Here is a 25947-nt window from a genome sequence, read left to right as displayed (position 1 = left end):
GAATATTTTCCTTATTCTCATTGTCTATCTCTTCAGTGACTGAAAGACCAGTGAAACTTGATTGGGCTTCAGGTTTTGTGAACTGCGTGGAATGTCTTATTTTTTCATTTTTTTTTTTTTAAAGGGTGCCATCTGAATAAGGTTAAAAAGAACCCTGCAAAGGCAAAGCTGTGCTTACACTAACACCATAATTCTGGGTGATGCTGACTGGTGTGGGGGCCAAAAGGATTGCTCCTTCCTTGGTTTTAACCAGATGGGATTAGGCTCTTTAAATATCTTTGTCAAATGGTTCTCAGATATGAGCAACTGATTTCTTTCTGTGCTAATGTTTCCCTTGTCCAGAAATGTCTGACACTGCTTGAGAGATGCTTACTTTGCTGACAGCCCCAGGCAGAGAGCTGGGAAACAATTAAATGGGTCAAAGGAAAACTTGCCAAAGTGCCTTGCACATCTCAATCTGAGAGATTGAGATCCCTCACTGAATGTGAGGGAAAGCAGATCCCTCACTGAATGTAGCCAGAGGATTAGACTGTGAAAGGACTGTTACTACCTACCTAGATGATCTTGCTCAGTGACTTATCTCAGTGACTATATCCTTTTTTATCTTATACAGCTGGTGTCCCAAATGCATAAACCTTTTCTCCTGATAGCACATTAGATATGCACTTGAGGTACAACATCAGTAATGACTTTCCTCCAATATAATTATATTTTAATTATGGATTTAAGACCAAATTCTTTTGTGGTCTATCCCAACTTACACTCTTTGAAACCTTAATAATTTTAATTAAGTAGGAGTTGGTGTAAAATTTCTAGCTGTTGAATTTTGCATTAAAAAATTTAAATCCCTTTAAACGTGGATTTAATTTTCGCAAGCACTTCAATTAGTAGCGTGCTCTCTCATTTAGTCTTTCAGAGCAATAACACGGACTTTATGGAACATCGAGTCCTTTCCAACAGACGATATTAGGACAGAGCCCACCTTTAAAAGCTTCCCATTTGCCGTCAGTAAGTGAGGAATGTGTGCTGCAGGCCCTCACAGAACTTCCCTCTCATTAACATCAGTGCCATTAGTGCTCCATTAGGGATGGCTGAATTTGCTTTTAAGCGGTTTAACCCAAATGTTTCTGCACTGAGTTCTGAACAGAGGGGACTCAGGCTGGTGGGGGTCTGGCAGCTGGTTCCATGTCTCCATGTGAGCATGGCTTCGCAGAGGGAAGAAGTGAATCAGTATGGGCCGTGATAGGCAGTGCAAAAAAGTGGGATTAAGACTTGTTACTGTCTAAACAAGGAACTGACTGCACAAGGAGGGCAAAAAGTGATCTGTAAGAGAGAGTATTTTCAAAACAGTGCTTGGAACAATTGAACCATTGAGAAAGTTACTGGAAGATTGACCTAGACAGAATAAGACTGTAAAGGGACACAGTAATTGTGCTCCAAACCAAGAAGAAAAATAGGGGGTAATAGAGACTTATGCTTCAGACGTAAGATCTCTGACAAAATGTGCATCTTAGGAGATATTACAGAGCCCCTAATTAAAAACGGTGCTGCTTGTGGGACTCCAGCTTGCAAGTGAAATTGTTGAGAGAAACAGATCCAGCCCTGGAGAAATCAGGCAGTGCCATGAGGAAGCCCCTGCTGAGCGCTCGCTGGAAGCTCAACATCTGGCACGGGGACCTGTGCATCCCCAGCAAGGAGCAAGCCCTACCTGGCCCTGGCACCACGCTCGGCAGGCCCTATCTTGAGCAATGCATTTGGCAGGCCTCCTCTTGGGCAGCAGTCCTCAGGCCATGTTTTGAGCAGTGTGCTCTAAAGGCCATAAAGCACCACTCCAGTGCCTGCCTGCAAAGACTTTATGGCCCAGGAGGGGGGCTCCAGCGGTAGCTGTAAGTTGCTGCACATGATGAGCACTGCAGGAGACACCTGTCCTCTCTTCCACCATTTTTCTTTAACAGACAGCTAGTGTTTGCAGCACAGACCTGCCGTTGTTTATCCAACACAGGCTGAACATGAGACAGACAGGCTTGCCAGAGCAAAGCCGTGGAGCATATCCTTAGGCCAAGCTAAAGTGCCCGTAGCAAACTGTCAGACCAGAAAAAAGAAAAAAAAGAGGTTGGCAATGTAGCAACCCAGATCCGCTTGGTTTGCTCTTACCAACAGGACAGTGCCGCAGGCACAGCAGCTCGCTGCCTCAGCTGCACAGGGATGGGCAGAGCTGCAATAGGAGCAGCTTTCTAACTTTTTAGGGAGCCAGGGGTGCAATGGGAAGGAAAATGCAGCTTTGATCTGGGACAGAACAGTGAGAAAACACGGTAGGAGCTTGAGAAATGAATCAAAGGTCTGTCTGACAGACACCCCTGGGAGAAGAGTGCTGGATTGGAGGGAGACAGAAGACAGATTACAGACATGTTAGACTTGATACACTGCATGAAATAGTACGTGCAAACAGTTTAAAAGGCAAAAGCTTTGGCAGCATGACTTGAAGTTTAGGGCAAGTTTGTGATTACCAGCTGTGCACAAAGATGCATGGCACAAAGATGAAGGCCAGATTACGTATGTGTCTGCCTGACCCTTCTAAAACCTCTCAGTTTTCAGTCCAAATGCGGAGAGCACATGATGATCCCAAGCCCCACAAGGTCAGAGCAGCCTCTCATCAGAACCTGTACCAGTCTCGCAGGAATCCTCTGCACCAGTATCACCAGGATGGTCATTTATAAGGTGTCACAGACAGGCACAGAAAGTCTGAAAATCATTTAGAGGTTGAAAAGTCCAAGAACAACCCTGGAGATATCTGTTATAAAAGGTATCCTTTACCCTTATCACCTGGGGCATTGGCCAGATGGTACCAGCCTTGTGTGAAGGAGCCTGAGCAGCTTATGCCACCTCCAACTCCCAGAGGAGAATGGGGCAAAAAGATTCAACTGTGAAGGTCCTGAGCACAGGAGCCTCTTCCATATGAGACATTTTAGCTGAGATAATATAGCAATTACTTATAATACCAGCTCACCACAACCTTGAAAAATCCATACTTTCCCTCATGAGAGGTTAGTCAGCTGCAGCCCAAGCAGGAGATAACAGCATGGAAAAAAAAATTAATGATAAACCAGCAGAAAACAACAGAGTGGCTGAGGAGCCGATGGAGAACTGTAGGTCAAAACAGCACAGGGTGACCCAGAGGCTGTATTTTGATAAAGCTTGTTTCATGTCAGTGCTTGTTGTTTGGGTAACTGAGATGCAAGGCAAGGTAGCCCCAGGGAGCTCTGGCACAAGGCGACTGGAGCTGCCTCTTCAGGACTGCAGAGGTCCATGTTCCACACGTATTGGCTGACGCTGCTTAAAGCTGGCCTCTGTGGAAGTGTGCCTACAGTTGCCTGCAGAGTTTCTGAAAACTACTTTTCTCAGTAGAGCTTGTTTCATTTCCACAGGAAACAGGGTACCTTTCGGTTATTGCTCAGCATCTGGTGCACAGCATAGCAGGTGCTCCTGACAGCCTGGAGGGGAGAGAGGCGGTAAGGAGCTGCACTGGGCACAGAGCTGAGCTCACCTTATTGTTTTGCCAAGTTTCATCAGACTGGCAAATTTTAAAAGGTGATACTTGCCTTTAAATGCAACATGTAACTCATTTTATTGCAGTCTATCCATCTAACATGATGTGCTTACAGGGACAAGGGATTGCCATTTCACTAAACTGAGAATTAGCAAGGAAATTTGTTTTTCTATCAGAAAGAGTGGCCGGAGGTATTCCAAGGTATTGTGCAGTTTTGTAGAAGTTTGAAGCTGTATATTTCTCACCTGCTTGAATGATGCTTATGATATATTCTTGCATAACTGAAAATGAACAGAGAGAGACAGAGAGAGAGAGCTATTTGGAAGCAGTTTTCTCATATGTGCAAGTCACTTGAGCTTGGCGGGCAGAATTCACCATTTTGAGCCATTTAGGCACTTTGGAAAATGTGTTCTGGTTATTAAGCTTGGGCAGCCATGAGCCTGGTCAATACTCTGTGCTGCAGCCGCCTCCAGGGTGGCCTCAAGTGCCCACCTCCTTCCAGCTGCGCATGCAGGCATGGCGAGGTACAAAGGGCTGGTGGCTATGCCCAAAGGCTGGTGCTGCAAGGAGGAGCGTGTGGGGAGCCAAGTATGAGCAGTATTTCTCCTCTCCTCTGTGCGTCCATTTGTGGCCCATGCGAGCCCCAGGTTGGGCTGGCTTACTGTGTATTTGGCAGATCTCAGTGGATGTCCTCTCCCAAACTCTCCCAGTCAATCAATGCTTTCTGAGCAGCCAGCCACGATGAGGAGGCAGGGAATCAATGCGCACTTTGGACCTGCTCGCCATGGGTCCCTCTGCTAACAACCCCAAGCAAGGTACAGGGCTCTGATCTGCTGAGTTCAGCACCTGTCAGCAGGGCCCTGTGCCAGAGAGATTTCCAAATAATATTTGTTCTTTGTCTCTTAAAGACACAGGGTGCAGCCAAGGCTTCTGTCCTGTTATGGCATCTTTTTCTGGGCATACAATGTGTTTAGCAAACAGATGCTAAAGTAAATGCTAAGAGAAAAACTTAAAATCAACATCCACAGAAGAAACCAGGAAGGCAAATAAATACAAAAAGTACATTTCTGAGGTTTTGTTTCATATGAACACATTCATAAATGTTAGTAATTTATAGAAGTTGTGATGTGACTTAATCCTTCTGCAACGTTATCTTAGTGTCCCTTTTCACAAAATAAAATCATCAGTGGAGGGAGAATGGTATAAAAGAACTAAGACTCATAATGTGAAGAAGGTCAGTATTATTGGCATTTTCCTTTTCATATTTTAATTTGACAGAATTAGATAAACACATTTCCTAAAAGAATGAACCCAGATTGAATTCATTTGAGTTACTGAGTGAAAGAATGAATTATTTTCTTAATTTCCCTCAGGAAAGAAAGGTTTTCTCATTACTCGTATGTGCCATCAAACTCAAATGGTATGAAGAAGTACTGAGTCACTTAGCAATGAAACTATTGTGGAGTAAGTGGGAGGCGATCATTAAAAGCCCTCACCTGAGCAGAGAAGGAGAAAATTCCTTCATGATACACATAGGTGATGTGTTGGGAACAATCTACCGGCAGGTGTGCATCTTCTTTGCAGATGGTCCCCAGGAGAAGTCTGCACATCATTTTCCAGCGTAGCTGTAGGCTTTTGTCTTTATTTTCATAGAAACATGAAAAAAGTGTATATTCATTGATTTTCAAGCAAGAATTAAACATTATAAGAACATTGCACATCAGACTTACCATAGACATATAAGTTCTTTCCTCATCCTCATGTTTGCTAGCTGAATTCTATTTTCTGAACAAAAATAATAATTATTATATCCAGCCTTGATTTAAAGGCATCAGGTGTTAGAAGGCCATTAGGCAGGATCTGCCTCTTGGTGTGAATCATCTCATGGCTTTCATCATGTGCTGCATTGGTCCCTGGGCATCTGCAGACTACCTCTAATATGGTAATGAAATGTGATTGAGGAAATAAGTTTTTGGTCTCTACATTGCAAGTGACCTGTGTAAAATGTCCTTGACAGCTACTGAAAGAAACTGAAGGATCTATAAATTTTAAAAAATCACTTACCTAGTATTTAAGGGTGTCAGCACTAGACCCATCAGAGAAAGATACAAGCAGCTCCATAATCTGTAATTATAAAGTAATGTGTCAGAAAGGGATATCATTCCTATTGCAGCCTTTTACAAAGCCTGTTAATGCCCTGAATCACAAGTTTATTTCATTTTTTTTAAAAACAACTTTTATTCCATCTTGTAACTCAAGGTGGCTTTATTGAGTAACAGCATTGGATGACTGGCCAGTTTTCTATGCCACAGCAAGTATCCGACCGCTTTCTTCAGTGTTATCTTTCAATAAACTACTCATTCCAGCTCAGAGACCTGTATAATCTGAAAACACTACCCTAAATAGTTTTGCCACAGATGTTTGAATATGGTGGCTTTCATGGAAAAAAAAAAAGTACAAAAATAAAAGGCAGAATGGCAAGAATAGCAAGTAAATATTTGTGGAAAGTAAATAAAAACTGGCCAGTTCTCAGTCTGAAATCCCAGCCTTACCTGGATAATCAAAGATGGGATGTGTTGTGGTTAAAGCTGCATCCTCAGGAGTGAGGGAGACTTGGTGGGACTGGTGTTGGATGCCTGTGGAGATCTCAGCAGTTTTCCCTACTTTGTCTGAAATCTGACCTGTCTTGCTTTTGAGCCTTGCACCACCATCTTTTCACTGTCAGACACTTGAGGCCCCGTCCTTCTCACACCCTTAGTTCTGATGATTTTAATGAGTATGTGGATGAGGGAGGCAGACAAGCCTGGATCTAAGTTTGGGGAAAAGAAAAAAAAATAGAAGCGAAACAGATTTTGAAGTAGGCAGTACTTTTCCTATGATGAAGATTCACAACTGTTCCAAACTAAAAAGGCATATTTTAATGATTAGTTGCAGTCAATCTTAACAGTGCTTTAGGCCTGGTAACATACCAAACACAATATCCTCTTCTCCACGGAAGAGTAAAGTATGGAGCTTCTGAGTGGAAGAGCAGAAGTGTTACAAAAGTGATATTTGCAATAGTTCTTCCACAACAGCCATTCACACAACGTAATGTTTCTCCCAACACAGAAATCTGCCTTTAATAAGTGGAAGAAACATACCGTGTGTGAGAGAAGTCATATCTGCAATCTACTTGTAAATCAGAAGTTCGTTAGGGAAGCATGCAAAGAAGCTTTTGGAAGGTAATTTTGCTACAAACTAGTTTTCACAGGAATGAAGTAAAGCTTTCAAAAGCATGATTGCTCTAAGTAATTCAAATTATCTACTCTACCTGATACTAAGTCTTCCCATTGAGACTACAAAGCACTTAAATTTTTTACCCACGTTGTTCAGAAATCCCTGAGGAAGGTTTCAATCCATTTGCAAGTGCTGCTGTGAAAGAGAAAGAAAAGACTCAAGAAGTTTTCTAAACTATCTCCAGCACAGCTAGAGTTAAATGCTTTTTATAGGATTGCCACTATATCATAAAGGTCTTTGTTCAGAAATTTACTACTGAGTCACACAAAAAATCTGCTCTGGACTGAAACTTGGTCTACAAGAGTTTAGCCAAGAAACAATATTTCCTGGCACTTTGTCCCTTTCCTTTTTCTAGCACTGAAATTGAAAAAGAAGCTAAGTGCTCTATCGTTTCCAAATGCGAATGTGCTCCTATTACTCAGAAAATGACTTTAATTTTAAAATGAAATGGTGCGGGCTTACAACCTTGAATGTTGATCATGTTTTAAATGCCAGACATGCAGCACAGTGCTCGCTGATAGTCAGCAAGAGCTGTTCCACGGTTTCTTGAAGACATGCAAGCTTCCCGGGCCACCTCCATTTTTTGTAGTGGTCCCAAGTCTAGCTCTTACTTGTGCATACCTCCCATTGAGGTATTTTGAAGTAAGAGTCATTGGAGAAAGGCATTTCTCACTGGTGCTGGGACTGCTGTTTCTATCCTTGTCCTGTAGCAAGCGAGACCCACGTTTTGCAGGTAGAGCCACTTGCTCTGTGGTGACACAAAACCACTCAGACATTTTAACCTTCTGGCACCCTAGTAGCAGCACCCAGCAGTGTGGCTGTGGTTTTGCCAACCCGACTTGCCAAGACAAGCCCCACCAGATGCTATTAGCTACAGGATGTTACTACAGGACAGGGTTATAGGTTGGGACGGATGAAAGCTGGCTGTGTCCTCTCTAGCTGCATCTTGCCTTCCTGAAAGTATAGCAAAATCAAGATTTGCTACACAAATTATCAACGTTGGACCAGCAGATAATGTGGCATAAATAAAGGTCTCCTAGTGCTCTTCCTTTGGAGAAGATGGCACTCCTCAAGGATACGATAGGATATTGCTAACCAGCTTCTCTGGGGCTGGCTCAAATTCTAGCACGGCCTCGAGGCAGATATGGAGCTTCAGAAAAAGTTTGGGCGTGGTTAATAATGGGTAGCAGTGAGAGTGCTGCTAAAGAGAGTGTTGAAATTGAGGGAACCACAGAACTAAAGGGTCAAATACCCTCAGATATGGCATCCATTTCCTCTTGCAGAAGTAGGGTTGTATTCAGAGAGCAAGCAAAACACATAGTTTTTTTTTCCCACCATTGCCTCTTGCATTTACTCCAGCACACTATATTTCGTATGGTTCCTCCTGTGGCAGAGCTACTCTCTAAGAACTGTCAAGAGGCTTAGAAGAAACGAGCCTCTTGGGAGCTGAAGGCAGCTTTTTTTAGACCCACATTTTGTTGTTATACCAAGTTTGGCCTCAGCCATACTGTATAACAAGAATTCCAGTGTCTGCAGCTGTTTGCACATTTCAGGTCCAGCTTTCTTTGGTTTCACTGCATTTAACAGCATCACTGCCCCTTCACAGATACGCTCCTGTTGACCCAAAACTTTGCAATAGCTCAGATGAGTGAGTGAGAGTGGTCACAAAGATGGTGTGCAGTATACGTGGATGAGGACAAGAAACATTATGTAGCTGTCGGCACAGAGAAAGGGGGGCTGGTCTTGGAGCAGCAGTGTTCAGGATGGGAGGCAGGAAGATCAATTTTATTTCTTTGATGTCCAGTATCTTCCTAGTAATGGTTTAAATGCTATTTCTAGCTCCTGCAATGATACTCGTTACCACGAGACCACTTTCTGAGGATTTTCTCTCTGGGTAAGCTCCAATTTTTTTTAGCTATACCTTAAATTGCAACATAGAGAAACGTGCCAACTCATACTATCCAGAGGAGAGTTCTGTATGGTATTGTGAAATTTTGCTTTTCCATCACAGCAACTTTTGTATTACGGAATTGCTTAAAGAAACATAAGAAAGAAAGAGAAGAACTCACCCACTCTTTAAGTACAGCACCCTGAGTTGTGCTGTTTGTTCATCTCTTCAGAGAGAGTTTGGGAGACAGACCTTTGAATCTGCCCCCTCAGAAATGCTGACAACTCAGAACATTGTAGATTCTCCATTATTATTTGAAAATATCAGCTTGCATGCTCCAGGACTGCTTAAGAAATCCTGAATTGATAGTTCTCCCCCACATTTTGCAACTGTCATATTTTAATGTGAATTTTAGTCTGCTGAGTGGAACAATGCTTGCGTTCACTGCTGCATAGAACAATCTTTTTCCTCTTAAATTCCAGGAACAGCTTCTTTCTGCTGCTCTAGCTGTTTCACATAATAAATAAGCTTTGCAACAGATGAGTTTGGCTCATCATGCAGATTTGTGTTCTTAGTGGGAAAAAAGAGCAGTTTTTTTCCCTGTCTGTCAGTGCTGTTATCCCAGTCAAGACTGACACAATTATTTATTTAGGAGAAAAGCACAAATTAACCTGCGTAAGAAATCCGTCCACTGCTCCTGAGCGCAAACATTGGGATGTTATTCTGGTGTAGTACAGTCACTGTGCAGAGAAGTACCCACATGAGTCCAGCACGGGGTTGGCCGTGGCATAGGCCTACATGAGGGCTGGGGCCGCACTCTTCATCCTCTGCTGCAGTGACAGAGGGAGGTGATAGCATGTCCAGAGCAGAGGAGACACATCCTGTTATTGTGCCTTTTGGTGACAGTCAGTTCAGGTCTGTGAATCATTTTGTGCAGGTTAGAGTAAGCCAGGAACTGGTCTAAATAAGACCAGCAGGACAAATCAGCTATAGTGTGGCTGTGGGGTTTCAAAATTGGCCTTTAAGCTTCTCCTTCATGAGAATAAATGAGCGTGTAGGAATGCACCCAGGCACCCATGCACACTACGCATGTGCACACTTCCCTTAGGCTTTGGTGAAGATTTGGATTTTGGCTGTGAGCTTGGTAGGGGACAAAAGGGTGGAAGTTCTTACAACTGAGATGATAACCATGCAGCTGAAAGAGCTGTTTGGAGTAGTGCTCCCAGAAAATAATAGTTCCTTTCATATAGCTGCAAGCAACACTCCAAGCACCAAGGAGCTTATTTTTTAAGTTTGGGCCTAAGGTGAGGTAGGGGGAACACTAGGACACTACAGCCCGTGGACGGCTGGCAGACAACAGGCAGGCATTCATTTAAAGAACAAACCTACTGACCTCTGAAAGGTTTGCAGCACAGAGCCTTAGCAATCTCATCCTTTTCTCCAGAGCAGGCGAGGAACATGGTGACAGTACGATTCTAGTGCTTTTAGGAATAAAGAAACAGCACAGCACCTAAGATTACAAGTTTCTATGAAATCATATTTCCTAATGACACAATAATAAACACAAACCTGTCTTGAAATTTATGAAATTTATGAAATAACTAGACTCTCTTTATTGGGCTGAAGGGCTGCAGTTCCTCCAGCATAACCCCATGCCTCAGCTACAGGGTAGCATATGGAAACCTCCATACTGTGGCAGCACCCCTTTGCAGTGATGTCTCTGTATTGTACTCTAAAGAAAAGTCCCCAGCCATTAGCATTCCCTCACATGGCTATTTGTTTCATATATTCATAGGAATGTAATGCCCCTTGAATCCTTTTCAACAGGGATTATTTTGGTGGCTTCAAGGATCTTCCCAAGTTCCCATGCAGACTCTGGTGAGCACAGTTCAGCACATCCCAGCTCTTTTGTGGAAAGAAAGGGACGACCTTGTGGTTAGACTCTGGCATTTAGATTTTTTAGGCATCAGACACTTCCCTACCCTCTAGACCCTCGGTTCCCCAGCCTGCAGCTCTGGGTTTCCCTGCTGTCCTGGTAGTGTGCAGAAAGTACAATCCAATTACTTCTTCCATGTGGAGAAGTCGCAGAGAGTCAGCAGTGATAGATAGATCCCTGCAGGGCAGAAAGACTTGGCTTCTGCAAAATAATGAAGCCTGTAGCAAAAAAAAAAAAAAAAAAAGCTTGAAAAAACACAGCTTCACAGCTGAAGAGCCCACAGCCCTGAGTGAGCTCAAGTTGAAAGTTCATGTTGTTTTGAATCATTGCTTCGGGCTTTCTTCAAATTCAAACAGATCTCAGTTTACACATTGGTCATATGTTTAATTTTGGGTTAGCAGCTGCAATCAAGTCAAAAGTTTTTACTGTATGGGAGGTTTTCTGAGTGAAAGCTGATGCTGTGAGTGGGGAGAGAGATCTTTCTTCAATTCCATAGACCTGAAATAATCAGTGCCCTGATGTGAGCTTCACTTTGTTCTGATGCACTGTAGGCCAAAACATATTTCCTAGTCTTGGACTACTGTTCTAGACATTCTTCACAGACATGTGAGCATGGACATTTCTGTAGCAAGTTCTGGCATTATCAATCACAGCATCCCCTGAGCAAGTGATCTGATTTTCAAAGTGATGAAATGCAAGCCACTGGTGCTCTTTCACCTCTGAACATCAGACAGTGTGCTCTCAGCCTCCTCTGGATGGAGGCATTGGTTATTAGCCACTGTGCCGAAAATTGTCCCCTCTTCTTTTTTATGTTATATAGAAGGATGCAAAATCCTGAACGCTGTCATCCTTTTCAACAGCATGCAGTGAATATCCACTTACCACTGCTATGCCATAATAACATCGCTTATAAACACAGGTATTGGCTCTCTTTGATATCCTTCCATTCATTGGTATGTATTTCTTTGCCTGCTGCAGAAATTAGCATATATGTGGGTCTTCTTAATAGAAAAAGTGTCACTGTGATACATATACAACTGTAGATCTTGAAAAACAGTTCAAGAACCCATTCAACTGGTGTAATTTGGAAGAAGCCATGCACACAGTGAGAGCTGGATGGAGAACAGTGTTGCCCATGACCCAGGTGAGTGACTAGCTTGTCAAGCCCTGGGCAGGATGACGGCAGCCTGTCTTCGATGGAGGGGCAGCTGCATCTGCACTTAGTTTCAGAGAAACCAGTGGGTGACAGAACTGGACCTCATGACTTCTCCTAGGCACCTCTTTCCAGGTGACCAGACATAAGTAATGTCTAGGGTTGATTTTTTTTTCTGAAGAAGCTGATGAATACACTGAAATATGCACAGAGATTTTTGTCAGACTGGCAAGAGTCAGCGTAAACCATGGAGAGGAGCTTCTGTGGGCTGCAGAACATGTGCATATGGGTTTCAGACGCCCATGTCCTCTTCTGATAGCCTGATGCCTAACAACGAGTGAGTTTATGAGCCTTTCCACCCATGAGACATAAGCATCTGTTTCCATCAAAAATGGAAGCAGTCAGTTGCTTCCACCCCTACCAGAAGCCATTGACAATAGGTCAGCAGGATCAAACTCTGGTGTGGGCTGTGTGGAGGGAACATCCTGTCGCAGGCATCCTCACCAAGACAAGCAGGATTGCATAAACCTCATTTATTTAGGAATTCAGGCTCAAAAATATTCAATTTTTGTCCTCTTCATAGTATACATTTCATTCAGCTCTGCTTCAATCACCACTTGCCAGCCTTCATCCTCTTGCAGGGCTGGAGAAGTCATAAATACGGCAGCTCTCTTTGAGCGTTAGTGCTGGATGCTGTCCATGACTGCTGAGCTGCAATATGCAAGCCAGTGATACCACGAAGGGAGAGTTTATACTCCTTCCCTTTTGCATATTTTCAGTCTGTAAATCCACAGAGCAGAAAAAATTTAGAGGGGAGTTAGTGGTCATGGGGAAAGTAATCCGCATATAAAGCAGCGGCAGATACCTCTTTCAGCCCAGGACTCATTTTGTTGGGTAGTTTCACACCAGGCTGAATGACACCTTCCACCACTGGTGGTTTTTTCTTGTGCTTGAGTTAAGGGAAGGGAGGGTCACTGACACTGCTTATGCATTATTCATTTAGCAATGGCTCCAGGGAACAACTTAATGTCATGAGTTTTTCACTTACACGAATTGCAATAGACTCTTTTCTTCTTCAAGCCTGCCTGCGCCAGGGAAATTTTGTAAGTCATTTTACCATTGGCATAGCTTAAACTGTTTGGGGACGGCAGCAAAGACCTGGTTATAGACAGCTTGAGGTGAGTGATCTGTTTTTACTGTTGTGGTTTCAGACTGTGGGCATCTGACTATATCTACTAAAAATTGAATTATTAAAATCAGGTAATCCAGAAATATTTTGGATTTGTTGAGATACACAGTATCTATCTCCCACAAACTGAAAATGTTTGCATTCCACACAGTGCTCATTTCCTCTTGAGAATACAGGCTTTCACTCAGAGACTTAAATTCTTCTTGCTTTGTTTTCCTTGCCTTCTTTACATTGGACATTTTTAATCAATATATCACAGCCAAGCCCAGATGACATTTTCCGTGGAGACTTTACTGACAGAATCAAAATTACATGAAGTATTGCATTTTTAAGGCAGTGATATGTGTGCAGTCAAAAAGAGGTACATTCTGCTCTGGCTGGGTAAAATGCTTCCATTTAAATCCCATCACTTGTAAGGCTCTGTGCAACAAACATACTTGTGCACTGATAAAACTGAGGAGTTGGAAAGCAACAATGACATTTTCTCGAACTAAGAAGAAAGACGTGATTAAAACCACAGCTGAAAACATGGAGCAGAAAACCTAGGTTGATGCCCAAGAGACAGCGATGGTAGATCCTTTGCTGAATGAAGGAAGGAGTGGAGGAGTGTTACATGGGAGGGAACATCCATGTCTGCACTCAAGATCTGCCCGTCCGGAGAGGTTTCTGGGTGTAGTGGATTAAAACAGATACAATAGGCAGATTTGCCAGATTTCACACGGAGCTAGATGTACATGCTTCCTTTAGTCAGCATTCAAAAAGAGTTGAAGGAATGTGGCAGTCCAGGTCCCTACCATATCTGTGCTTGCTTACTTCCATTCTGTGAACATTGTTCTCACTCCTTGCAACAGTGAAGAACAAGAAACCATATGCCAGCTCTCTTCTTAGTCACCCAGAGGCTTTTTTAGAATTAAATAAAAGCAAGGTCCAAAAGCATTTGCAGTTTTCCTGTTGCAACTCAGACTCATGCTCACTAGACTTAACCAGATTCACCACATTTTTGAGGAGCTGTTACCTAAAACAAGTCTAACCAGGATCCTGCTTCTGCACCATAGCAGGCACATCAGATCCCAGCTGACCCTATGCTAAATTTTGTCTCATTAGGGTGCAGAGGACTCTGCAGAATGTCCAGGGCTAACTCTGCCAGCCTGGTGACCCCAGGACAAACAAACCACGCCAAGAACTGGGGAAGGTCCTCTGCACCTTGAAGGGACTGCCCCAGTGGTGGTGACCCAGGTAACCATCCATTTCTGCCAGTCAACTTGTTAGCAGTGACTCTGTCCAGGACTGTGGATTGTTATTGGGATGGGTTTGGGGAGGGACTGTCACAGGACTAGGTAGCGCTGGACCCTAACGCACATCACTGAGAGCACATGGAACCTTTTCATCACATCAGAATTAGCTTTTGTGTAAACAGTTCTGTACTTGAAGAGACCAGAGGGTGTTAACGTACTTCCTTCTCTTGCTCCCAAGAAGATACAAACCTCACGAAAAATCTGGGATAAGATGTTTTTGGCTTTATAACCAGTAAAACCTGTGCTGAGTGATGAGACAGCAAACCCCTTGTGTGTTCTGGGAAATGACTGCATGAGGTCCTTGATGCTAAACTATCCAGATTGCCCTCTGTCTAACCAACTCTCATCTTTGCAGCTACTGGATATTTCATGAAGCTCCGGTCTTTATACATTAACTTTAGTTTATTCTTTTTGCATGTGACGCTGTGTGATGGAGAACTACCCTTACTAGTTTTCCCGATACATTTTTGGTGGCTGTCCATGTTGCTGTATGTCCCATGGTGTGGCTACGTGGATCCATCCAGAACTGGGATTGAAACACCACCCCCGCCGTGTCTTCCTATGCCCTCTTATGCCCTTCCTCAGTTGTACCGGGAGCTGGGGGCTGAAGGGAATACAGTGACCATGGTGGTGGTCAGCAGATACCTCTGATCCTTGTACAACCTTTGTTCCTGTTCAGATCTGAGTAAGTTCAGCTCTCCTCATGCAGTCAGTCAGCCTGGAAGCAGCATGGTGTGGATCACGACCTGTGTCACAAAACTTCACTCATTCTCCTCAAGCCCAAGCAGTGTAGGGCTTCTTTAATTTTTTTTATATCAGAAGCCTGCAGCCCGATGATTCATCAGCACAAAGTTTGAGGACTCCAAGCCTCCAGCATTGTTTTCTCTTTTAAAGTTACACTGACTGATCATGGTATCCATGTGGTGAGCTAAAGAGGAAATTTCTAGAAAGATGGTGTGCTGGAGCTGGAACAGTCTTCTCCAGTCTCACAGTGAGTAAGGAAGCATATGTCTGGTGGGTCGTCCAGCTTTAATATGGTCAGGTGTCCCCTTGGAGACCACGAGTATCCCACAGATTACATGCCATGCAGTAGATATCCCTGCAGAAGGATACGAGTACAAGAGCCTTTTGAGGCTTTACTGGCAGATGTTGTGAGCATTTTCCTGTCCTGGCAACAGAGAAATGTTCAGTGTAACCAAAGATCAGCCCTTTACATCCGGGCTGGGCTGTACTGCATCATAGCTACACCATCCTCTGGCTTGGAGTGTCCTACAGGATGGTACAACTTGGTGTTTCCCTTACACTGTCCTGTGAGAAAAGGGCTGCAGGTAACTGCTCTGCCCCAGGCAGGAATCTGTTGAGGTAAAGCAGGGAGTGGCAGCAGCATACCAATGTTGGCAAAAAAAAAATCCACGAAAACAAAAAACAAAAACACACACACACAAAAACCCAAAAGCCAGGCATGTCTTAGCCAAATAGAGGATAGATCTCAGAGGTCCTTAAGCAGAAACCTGAAGCACACAGTGCTCATACATATGAAAACAGCTATGGACCACCAAAGAGCAAAGAGTAAGTTTTCTTTCCTGCAAATGCAAAGTTAATACTTCCTATCCTATTTATTAGCCATGCTTAATTTACTTTGTCTTCCACTTGGCTGTGAAAGCACTGCCGTAAGACCACAGACTACACTTAAATATCTGTACTTAATTTCATTCTTCCCCTTCCAATGAAAGTTTCAGTGGAGATAAATTTCTGATGGATAGGTTGTATGGGCATTGACTATCTGTATTTGTTATAATTTATTGCTGGATATTGTCTTAATGGCATACGTGCTAACCAAGGAAAGCTAATGTACAGACTCGGCTTTATTTAGTAGCTTGAACTTGAGTTTCACTGAGTGGTTTGTAGACAAAATGTTACATTGCGAGGTTTTTTCCCCTCTCCCTATAATATTTTACTTTGATTAAAGCTGTACTGAGGTAAAATTGCACATCTCACACAAAAAGCAATTTACCTCTGCTCTTATTGAAGTTAACCATACTTATTTGTCCTAGCATAATGCATTTTTCCAGCTGCATTCTAACTGCAGTGCTATATTATATGAGTCGAGTTAGATTTAATCAGATTTAGTTTATGTTGTGAATTTTAAGACGTTCGTTCAATTAGTTGGAATAAAAGTAGAACATTTGGAAGAAAGATTAAAGTTGGAAAATGCCGGTGTTGAGCTGAGCATTCGGTGCTCCTTCTGCACCTTTCTCACCCCAAGGCGTATCTCAGGCTTGAAAAGGCTCCCTGCTTTTGAATTTTTCCTCTTTATGTTTCTCCAGTTGCTGATGATATTCACAAGATGGGGATAGCTAGTGCCATTTTATCAGGTTGTCGCACCCAGGTGGACGCAAGACCTCATGTACTTTTTCTGGGCACTGATGGAAAATAATGGGATTACATTCGAGTTTGGGCTTCCTAGTTATAATTACTCCAGTCTTATCGGCACCCCTTGATTGCTTTCCCTGGTTGCTTTCCTACTACTCTCCTCGTTGCCACCTGGTGGCAAAGTTGTCACTGCCACCTGTCTCACTAAGCAGTTTGAAGCAAAGCAAACTTGTGCCGGCATTTTGGACTAGGGTGTGCAGCACAGAGACACTAAAAAGGTCTGAGGGACACCAGGAAGGTTGGTCAGCCCCTAACGTGTAATTTCACTCACAAGTCTCTGCTCCCACCTGGAGGGAGAGCAGCTGAAGGAAAGGGTTAAAGCAGAGCACATGCTTTACCTTCAGTCTGCTCATATAACCAGCCTGTGAGGAGACTACACTGAGGGACTCAGCAGGATCCAAAGTCTTTTAAATATTACTATGACTAATAAAGATATGCTTACCCATATTATCATGGCTGGTTATAAAACATATGAAATCCCAGTTTTTACAACAACTCCCACCATGCTGGTACCGTAGATTTCTTAAGGTTGGAGAGAGACATCCCTGCTGCTGCTATTTACTATTTCTTCAGCTGTCACTGAGACTGTACTTATTCCTCCAAAGTGGCTTTGCAGAGATGCTGCTGCCCAGAGAGGACAGCAGGCTGGACAGGCTGCATAAATGTCCCCTCAGGACCACGGTAAGTCCCCAGATCTTGGTACTGAAAAGCCTTTAGGCACATAGCTCCCTCTCCTCACATTCAGTTTCTCTCTCTCTCGGTGTTTTAACAACCATGGAAGTCTTGTTTTCCCCAAGATAATATATCCAGAGTTGTCTCTAAAGGACATCTGTTTCTTTCCAATACTTTTCATTCTCCTGTCCCCTTTTCTATTGCTCTTCTCTGAAATAGCTTATTTGCACACCAGCCGAGAGTTTTGAGGGTATGGGGATGTTTTTAATGTGTTGTCTCCTGTGCTGAATGTAGCATCTGTTATTATAAGCATATTACCTTTATTAAGAAAAAATGTAATGCCTGTTGTTACTATGTGTTATGGCTGTAATTTTTGTCATCAGAGAATTCTTGATTAACTTTGCTTGGGTTCACCAGCCTGAGTGATTTGAAAAGGCCATTGTAAAATAGAAGAGAGAAATAAAAATGTCTTGGTGCAGCCAGACTCCACTCTCTCAACTGAAAAATGTGGTGTTTTTACATTTTGAGACAGTTTCTCCGACAGCCAGACAAGGTGACATTAAACAAATCACGTTAATTACAACACAATTTATGTAGAGAGATTTTACCGGCCTCCTAATACTTGGCAGGAGCTGCCAATTACAAATATTTTAAAAAGGCACATTTTCAGCATTAACTTTTTGTTAGGACAATGGAAAGTTTGAGCCCATTGAGCTCCATATTTGTGCCACAGAAAGCAGAAGGTAATGCTGATGTCCCTAAAGGTCCATACAAGACCCTGTCATTCTGTTCTGGAGACACGTTACTTGTTTGATGGTGTATTTTACAACAGAGGGGAAGATAACACTCCTTTTAGCTACATTCTCTCATTAACAGAATGAGAATTGAAAACCTACCTACAAAATTTGCCAGCAGCATCCTGAAATTTGTTTCCCAAAGGTTGTAAAGTGCTTTAAGCTTCAGTCTCAGAGACACGTAGGGCTTTGCCTGCTGCTCCCTTATCTTAAGGGCATGGTAATTTAAGACGCTATTTTCCCCTGCTCATCCACTCTGCTGAAGATCACCTCCACCTTCGCAGAAATGACAGAACAGAATGGGGCACTCACTCCTCACCCACATTCGTGCTTAGCATAGCTTAACTGCCGTGGTTTACAAGAAGCCCCTTGGACCTGGGATGTGTTCAAATGCATGATGTGGGTCTGTGTCCCTTGGAAATGCCTGTAAGCTTGGGAACACCCCTGCAGAATTTGAGGACCTTTGTCCTGGGCTTCTTGCATTTTGCTCCAAAGTAGATCTGCAAACAGCTCTGCATCTGTGTTTCAGGAGCCAAGTGTTGCCCACTGGAAATGAAGATCTCTATGAGTCCTGGATGCTCATGGAAATGGCCCAGAAGGCAAGCTGCATTTTTGAGAGGGTCACAAGTACTTTAAATGGTTGATTTAGGTTCAGGTAGAGATAAGAAGGCCTTACTGGTCTTCAGTGACCCTTTTTGCACACAAAAAAGAAATGTAAACTCCTCTTCTGTATAATAGCCCAATTAAGTCCTGCAGCACCCGTGTGTCCACTGGTACAGCTGTTGCTTTGGGCTTAGAGTGATTTGCAAAAGCTGCACAGGAGAGGTTTGGGAGGCAGTGGTAGGGGAGATTTAGCATACCACAAGGGGTAAATTTCCTATGGAGAACCAAGCCTCTGGGTCTCACCAGCCATAGAAACTCCTGGAATCCTGGAAGAAGGCCAGCATCTTGCCTCAGTGACATCCCAGCATTCAACCTGAGTGCCAGCAGGGCTCTCCTACACTGGCGGCATACAGAGTTCCTTCTGCTTTATAGCTGTACCTGATCGTATACGTGCTTGTTGTTTACTTGTGCACATTTTCATGCTCAGCTCACAGTTAGCCCAGTGCCACAAGCTGACACTGCCCATGGTTACATGAAATTCCAATAGGAATGGCAACACAGTACAGGGGAGAAAAACAGGCCGTAAGAGTTATTTCAAGCAGATGCTGGTGATAGCTGCTGGTAGCAAAAGTAAGTCATCAAAAGCAAATACATATATATATCTTTAGAGAAATAAACAACATCTGCACCTGACGAGGGTTTGGTAATTTCTCAGCAGTTCTATAAGCAGGATAAGAACTTTATGGACAGAAGGTTCTGCATAAAGCAGTTGTTGTTTACACCTGAAACTGGTGTACAAATAAAGCTGTCACTCTTTGCTGCCAATCCTCCTTCACTCTGAGCCAAAAGAGCCCGTAGAGCTGTACAACAGCATTCCCTGCAATTGTTCCACCCAGGTGTAGCTTTTTATACTCATTTGTCAGCAGTTGTCCAGGTCAACTCCCACACTGAGCCACATATAATCCAACAAAGAAATATGTTAAGAAAAGCAAGGAGGGGATTATCCAGAAAGAGGAACTTTGGCTTTGTCCTAACTCGCCTTGGGTGAAGCTCCTTTTCTGCTTTGAATTGCCTTCCAAGGGAGTTCGGCTTTTTCCATTGACTTCAGCCATGGTAGCTGCAAGTTGGCTCTTGCTCTGGTAGAACCACCTGACTGTGGCTGTCGTCTCCAGTCACATTATTTCATCTTTCTCATTAAGCTGCACTCAAGTAGAAAATTTCTCCACCAGGAGAATGGGATGAGAAAGTGACATGCCAATGGAGGGGACATGATGAGGGGACCAAGGGATGAAAGCCTTGCAGATGTTGATGCTGGTGGGGAGCTCAGGGGGCTGGAAGGAGAGGGGGTGAGAAGGGGGGAAAACGTGAGAGAGGCCAGACAGATGGAGGCTGGAATGACTCAAGGAGGAAGGAGATGAAAAGAAGAAAGGAAAGCGATGGTTGTAGGAAGTATCATTATGCTGTGCTGCATAACTGTAATGCATTGTTGTCATCGCTACTCCTCAAAAATCACATTCTAGATCTCAGAAAATCTCAATCTTAGCTTAAATACCTGGAGACTGCTTAAAGACAATAACTTCGACCCCTTTTCTTTTTGCTTCTCATTATAAAATTAGGATTCTGGTCATGTCTTCAGGCTTTTTAAATAGAAATTAACATTTGAGAAAACAATTCTCAGCAAACTGTATGACTCAGAGAACTAGGGCTTTAGGGAAAAATCACACATCACAAACCTCACCAAAAAAATGGAAAGCACTAGAAAGTGAGGATTGGGCTTTCTCTGGAGATGCCCCTTGAGGTTCCTGGTAGCCTGTCTTCCACAGAGAGCTTTGATTTTGCAGAAGAGAACAACAGTGGGAAAGACAGAAGACATATTTCCTCTTGGATATTTTTTGTGATTTCACAGGATGTTGTGATGTAATTCTTGATAGAAATGGGACTGGATGGTTTCCTCTTCTGAAGCATGTGTGGACATTTCCTATGCAGGTACCCAGAGCTGTCTATATATTTGAGAGAGGAGGGAAGGTACAATTCCAGTACATGCTAAGGTGGCTTAAAGAGACAGATCCTCAAATCAGCTCAGGTTTTGCTTAATCCAAAGATTAACTTGATCTTCAGAGCCTGGACATGGACATGGCAGCCAACTGAAGGGCCACTGGGGTTCTCGGGGCCAGGAGGTGTGGTACGGGAGCTGCACCACTTGCAGGGAGCCGGGTCAGTGGCAGCAGGGTAGTGGCAGATCTCTGACACTCCAGAAACACTGCTGCTACCATCTTGTGGTCCATGGACTCCAAACATGGGATGAAGAGGAGGAAGGAGGACAGGGCACAGGAGCAGAGGTGGAGGGCTGTCCTTGTGCCCTATGGGCAGCCTTCTTCTGTGGCAAGCCAAATGGCATGGAGGGGCCATTCTGGGAAAAGGGCCCTCAGCCCCTCCAACCATATTCCTCCTTCCACAAAGGGCATCTTTCAGGTCACCCAACACCACTCCCACCACCACAGTGGCCATCACAGAAGCTTCCTAATATCACAATGACCACCACTGCCCCACTCTTTGTTCTGGGCCTATAAACCCCCCCTGCGTCCAGCCTACCACTTGCAAAGCTTCCAGGCCTCTGACGATTGCCAGCCATGGTTGAAAGAAAGAGGACCTGGAGTGCCTGTTGCCCATCTTTACATGGGAAAAGAGAGAATAGGTTCTCAGAATCAAAGAGGCGGAGAAGTTCCACAAAGAAGAAGTGGAGGAGGAAGAGTGCCTGTGGCTTTCATGCAACATCTTGCAGGCTTGCCTGGAGGATGACCATCTCCTTTCCCTGCCCCTTGGGGAGATGTGGCATTCCTTCTGCATGGATTCCCAAGGAATTAAGGAAAGGTGGACTTGGCTTCTTTTCAGCTGCTGCATCGAGATGACAACAAGCCTCCTTCAGAGAGCCACTCTAGCCTCTGGGTCCTAGAGTCAAGCATATCTCAGCCTGAAGATGAGAAGTCTACCCAACAGGTGCTGGAAGACAAACACAGATCCTCCACTGCAGCACAAAAAGAACAGCAACAGATCAATCCATGAAGGCTGATGGTTGGACTAGGTGATCTTAATGGTCTTCTCCAACCTCAACAGTTCTATGATTCTATGATTCTAAGAGAGAGTTGCTCCTTTGGAGAAGCAGAAGACTTCAGGTCTGCCAGGAAGAAATGCTGGAGTACAGCATTAAGGTCCATTCAAGATGCTTAATTAGGAGTTCTTCCCAAGACTGGGCAATAAATAGCAATAATAATAATAATAATTTTAAAATAATTTTAATAAAAATAAATTTTAAAAAAAGCAGTAAAAACATTTTCCTGTCTTATTTGGCACTTTTGTGACTACGTATGGGCTCCTGTATCCACTTCTGGTCTCCCCAGTACAAGAAAGATACTGATGTACGTAGTGTGGGCCCTGCCCAGGGTGCTTAAGACAGTGGTATGAAAGGGTGGGCTGAGGGAACTCCTGTGGTCAGCATTAAGGAGAGAAGGCTCAGGGGTGGGTCTAATTCCTGACGACAGCCGCCTACTGAGAGAGTGTAGAGAAGATGAAGCCTGAGTCTTCTCAGAGTTGTTTCTTGGCATGTCAGCCCTCCCTTCCCATTAACCACTGTGAATGATATTTCCCAAATCCTCTCTGCAGCCCCACAAGCCATCTGTAGAACACCACAACATAGCATTTTCCCTCTGGTGGGCTTTATTTATGTAGCACTCAGAAAATTCTGAGAAACAGCCAAAGCCTCCAAATGCTGCCTGTAAAGGTTTTCAGATGAAAAATAATAGTTTATGTCTATAGAAATATGGTCTGTATCCAAAGTCAGAAACATTCATCTTCCCAGTTAAACACCAAGCTGTAGCTGGCCCCAGACTTCATGACTGCAAATGAAAACCCCATACCTCTCTGTCCCTCCAGACAGTGTCAAAGTTAATTTGGTCATTTACAGAAAATCCTAATAAAACCAACCTCACCTTAATCTTTCATTCAAGGAGACATTTGATAGTTTTGAAAGTTTGTGTCATCTCTGAAAATCACCTGTGGCTTCCTTTTAAAGTCTTCTATCATCACACCTATAACAAATCTCTCTTAGGAACTTCTGCTTCAAAATAGAGTAGAATAGGGGGTGGCTGTGTCAAATAAATCCACAGAATAAAACCAGCAGTGTAGCTTGGAAATACTACAGCAGTCCACCATAAAATCATATCTTCTCTAGTGTAGAATGCATTAAATAATAATTTTAATGTTTTTTTTTTCACTACCAGTAAGAAAAAGCAATTTGTCTAGATACCTCACTTGCCTAAACTAATCTCCTGTGTATGTAGTGTCATCTGTGTCACAGCAAATATTTCTGCAACAGATGAGGGTGGTAGAGGGGAAAGAGTGAGAGAAGAATAGGTTTTTCCAAGGATCCTTCCTCCTAATGAAAGTGATCACAAAAACAAGAAAGGGGTTCATTTTATTTCATTCCTTAAATGTTTTCTTTCCTTTGAAATAAATATTGTAACTAGGTTAAATATGAACTAGACAAAGTAATATTTAAATTCCTAAACATATGTTTAAAACAATTAGTCCTGTGCCAGAGTTGGCTACATGGCTTTCCTGTAAATGTAAAGCTTTCCTTTTCCATTTTATATCTCATGTTTCTTTGTTTGTTTGTTTTACTAGTACATTTTCCAAGATGAGATTGATCACTCAAATTCACAGATAGCTTTACAGATCTTCAAGTAACTCTCCAATAAGGCCTCCTAATTCCCTGGGAGTCTGTTATTCTCAGGAGATAAAACAGCAGTTTTTATTAACTATGTTCTATTAATGTTTAGACTACTGGTTAATCTAGAGTTTTAGATAGCTAGAACTCCACTGCCTGTAAAGCAGCTCCTGATCACACCAGGTGCCGCTGTCTATAGAATCATAGAACCATAGAATCATTAAGGTTGGCAAAGACCTCCAAGATCATCAAGTCCAACCATCAACCTCTCCTCACCATGCCCACTAAACATGCCATAGAACCATACAATCGTCAAGGCTGGAAAAGACTTCCAAGAACACCAAGTCAACCCACCAACCCAAACACAAGATCCCAGCACAGAACCAACCCAACCCCACAGCACCGGGTGCAGCCCCTGTCCCCAGCCCCCTGCATGGCCACAGTGGAGAACAGATCCAGAACTGTGCTGATTCCTCTCACCTCTTTATTCCAGGAAGAAAGAGGAAAATCCTACAAGAGGCACTTTTTTATGATGAAAAATTCCCCTTCAGACAAAGATAATGGAGACTTAGTGGGACCTGAGAAGAGCTCTTGGATTTGTGTTTGAGGCAGAGCCTTTGAGAAGCACTCCCATGGCCTGGGCCTCAACTCCTTGGGCACCACCTCCTGCTGAGCCAGTCCACCAGGTGACACTCGTAGTTTTCTGGTTTCTCCCACCCAGGCTGCTATCCAACATATCTTGAGAGCTTTTTTTTTTTTCTCCTGACTGAGCTTCACCTGTACATCCATGGGAGATTCATCCATGCTTCTGTGCAGCTTGCCGCTGTTGCCAGCTTTAGTTCCCCATTCTGCGGCAACTTTTGCTGGACTGTGGACACGTGGATGGCAAGAGAAGCAAGTCAGTAAGTCCTTTCTCTTTTCAGCTTTTTCCCAATGAAAGAAATATTAGCATGTCTGATATTAGCATGTCAGATTGCCAGACACCACACCACAGCGTTCTCCCACACATTAGTCCTTTTCTTCCTTTTTCATGTCCAGAGGTAAGGAGGTGGGTGACAGCTTTTCAGTGAGGGGGATTTATGCTGAGCACTGCTCTTGCAGCCTCTCTTGTCTTTTACACTTGAACAGGAAGGGACCCAGAAGCAAGGCACTCAAGCCAACAGATTATTCACAAAGCCCCTGGCAAATTAGTCATACAAAAAAAATAATAAAAAAAAATTAAAAGGATTGCAGTCTGTCAAGAGGGAAAGAGGAGTTTAAAAGGATATTCCTTTATAGTTATAAATGGCTACAATTCAATCACGAAGAAAGAGAATTACAGGATAATGTGCAAAGGGTCGATTTGATAAAAGGAGGGAAAAAGACACCTGAGTTTCCTTCAACTCTATAGGGAGGAAGTTGTGTTCACTGTGCTTGCTATACATGCATGTGGCTGGATAATTGCTAGGTTAGGAACTGAAACAGCAGCATGTGGGCATGATCCGATGGAGAAAGTGGATAGATGGGAAAAAAAACTCGGCCTTGGGCAAAGCGTTGCTGCATATAGAGTAGTTCAGCTATTCATTTTTGAAATTTACACTTTGTAGAGCATAAATAAGCAGGGAGGATCATCTGGCTTCACCAGCAATGTACGTGCCCTCTGATGGACTGCTGTGCATAGCTCCATCTAATACAGCCCCAAAAAGGAGATTAGAGCCCTACAGGAATTGTGTGCTCTTGCATCGCATTTTTTAGAAAGTAGCACAATTAATCTGAGGGTTAATTTGAGTAAAGCTCACCTCCTTATCAGACTCTCCTAGCCTTTCACGTCACACCAGCTACTGCAGAGCCAGTCCCTAGGCCTCACAATGTCCTTCTCAGCCAGGTAAATATTTACTGATTGCATTTTGCAGCTGGCTGCGACAAAGGAAGAATAGTTAAGCTCAAAGATTTGAAAATCTGCCCTTGCAGGGGTTGTGTAGAGACACAAAGGGATATCTGGGACTTTGGAAAGAAACCCATAGCAAACGTGGCACCTCGAGGGCTAGATGAACGAGAAAAGATGAAGGGGATGCACAGCTGCCAAACCCACTGGTCTATGTCTGCTAATCCCCAAACAGTGTGCAGTGTGCTTGGCTGGAAGCAGGGGTGTGTTCATGTATGTGTGCTGGAGACTGGAGAAACTCGATTCACATGACAGAGAAGGAATTTTTCCTGCTGTCCTGCGGTCATGTGTATCGCAGCAGAAGAAACCTGAAGGAACTGGTCAAGGTCACAAGGAGAGACAAAAAACAATCTGAAAGATGTTTTCAAGACACTCTGACTTGATTCAGTGTCTCCGTTGCAGTTTTCCTGCCTGATTTTGCGCACCCAAGTTATAATTCCCTATCCTCAAGTTTTCTTTTCTTATAAAAGCGCAAAATGGATGTCATGTTTATTGCCAGAAGAAGCACAATGCC

At 43.5% G+C, this 25947-nt stretch overlaps 1 long non-coding RNA gene across 22 annotated transcripts in view; it reads right to left on the bottom strand.

Moving 5' to 3' along the window:
• LOC110395181 overlaps positions 1-25947 on the bottom strand; it is a 97746-nt gene that overhangs the window by 20999 nt on the left and 50800 nt on the right. For 9 of the 22 annotated variants that reach the window (XR_002436219.1, XR_002436227.1, XR_002436230.1 and 6 more), the window contains 5 exons: positions 10105-10192; positions 6858-6958; positions 6100-6356; positions 5612-5671; positions 5044-5186 (listed from right to left, as the gene is read on the bottom strand). This is a non-coding gene — a long non-coding RNA (uncharacterized LOC110395181). Of the gene's footprint in view, positions 1-3792; positions 3829-5043; positions 5187-5611; positions 5672-6099; positions 6357-6857; positions 6959-10104; positions 10193-25947 lie in introns of all 22 variants that reach the window. The other 13 variants (XR_002436228.1, XR_002436234.1, XR_002436218.1 and 10 more) reach the window with 9 other exon arrangements.

Source organism: Numida meleagris, chromosome 2 (genome assembly GCF_002078875.1).
Source record: "Numida meleagris isolate 19003 breed g44 Domestic line chromosome 2, NumMel1.0, whole genome shotgun sequence".
Taxonomy (NCBI): Eukaryota; Metazoa; Chordata; class Aves; order Galliformes; family Numididae; genus Numida; species Numida meleagris.
The sequence above is the reverse complement of the archived record's forward strand: the minus strand, read 5'-3'. Positions and strand labels throughout refer to the sequence as shown.